At 54.0% G+C, this 1,425-nt stretch overlaps 1 pseudogene; it reads right to left on the reverse strand.

Annotated features, from left to right (window-relative positions):
- On the reverse strand, positions 1-907 carry LOC149356842 (uncharacterized; annotated as a pseudogene).
- Between the last annotated feature and the right edge of the window lie 518 nt (positions 908-1,425).

Genomic DNA, 1,425 nt, shown 5'->3' on the forward strand with positions numbered 1-1,425 from the left:
TCAACTGTTACATGAACGAATTTTGCCTTGGCGGGTGTCCCGACAGCAAGAAGCTGAATGCAGTGAGCTTGGCCTGTTTGGTCTTTCGCGAGCGGCAGACTTCGGCAAAGTGCCCTTTTTTCCAGCAGAAGTTGCAGACGGAGCTTCGAGCTGGACGGTCGTGACGCGAATGGGGGGCGCGGCCGCAAAAAACGCACGGAGACGGCTGACCTGGGCGCTCAGCTTTTGGTTGCGGCGCACGGTACTTCGCGTCGAAGCGGCGACGGAATGATGACTTGCTGGTTTTCGCGGCATCGAGATGAAGCTCACGGGACTGTTCGCTGCCGAGTTGCGACAATCTTCGTTCTTTATCTGCGTCTTCAGATTGACGCGCCTGCGTCCATGCATCCTTGAGGGTCAGTTTTGCGTTCCGACACAGCGTGTCCGAGAGCCGGCCGTCACGAAGGCCAACGACGAATCGGTCACGCACTAGGCACTCTTCCACTTCGGCTGAGGGCTAGTTACAACGCTTGACAAGCCGGCAGAGCTCGGCGTAGTAACTGTCAATGCTTTCCTCGGGCAACTGAATCCGCTTGTGAAAGCGCGATGTTTCGTACAACTCGTTCGCGGGGGGAACAAAGTGGGCGGAAAAGCGAGTGATGACTGCATCGTAAGAAGCGAGCGACGGAGCGTCGAGCAAGAACGTTTCGAGAAGCGGGCGAGCTTCTGGGCCCATACAGTACAGAAGGGAGCGTACCCGTATGTCCTCTGACGCTTGGCTGAGTCCGGAAACTGTGGCGTAGTCCTCGCAGCGGGTTCTCCACGTCTGTCAGCATCCTGGATTTGCGAAGTCAAACGGTGCGGGCGGCTGCAAGTTGAGGCCGAACCATTTGACGCTAGGCTGCTCGCTAGGCTGCTGGCTAGCCATTGCGCTACCGTCAACGATGTTGGCCTCGGTCGGCGACTGTTCCGACGCTTGGGGTAGGAGGCACTTTTGACACCATGTTGTGTGGCCGAGTAACGGCCCACGACCCGAGGAGACGCTCGGGAGCCGTTGAAGGGACGACAGGCACACAGCTGACACTCGAACAAAGCAAGACGCCCCCCTTTATTTCGCAGGCGTATATATATACATAAAACACCACCGAGAGGGAGCCACCAACTAGTGGCTTCACAAATGAACAGCGGCGACCTCTACAGTGTGTAAATGTTTAGGAGGGTTTTCTTTCAAAACAGTAGGTTTGATACGAAGAAAAGCATCATTTGTTTAGTTGTGCAGATGCTGGTTAAGAAAACTGCAGATCAAGATATGCAAGACCATCAGCCAGGTGAGCAGCTTATATATGGCCTTGCACTACTTTTTTTGCATACAAATCTGGGAACATTTTGTTGAGCAATATTCATTAAACACATGGGTACAGACCAGATGTCAGGTGAAAGAAAAGA

The sequence above is a fragment of the Amblyomma mixtum genome, chromosome 3 (genome assembly GCF_055824585.1).
Source record: "Amblyomma mixtum isolate Tamu chromosome 3, ASM5582458v1, whole genome shotgun sequence".
Taxonomy (NCBI): domain Eukaryota; kingdom Metazoa; phylum Arthropoda; class Arachnida; order Ixodida; family Ixodidae; genus Amblyomma; species Amblyomma mixtum.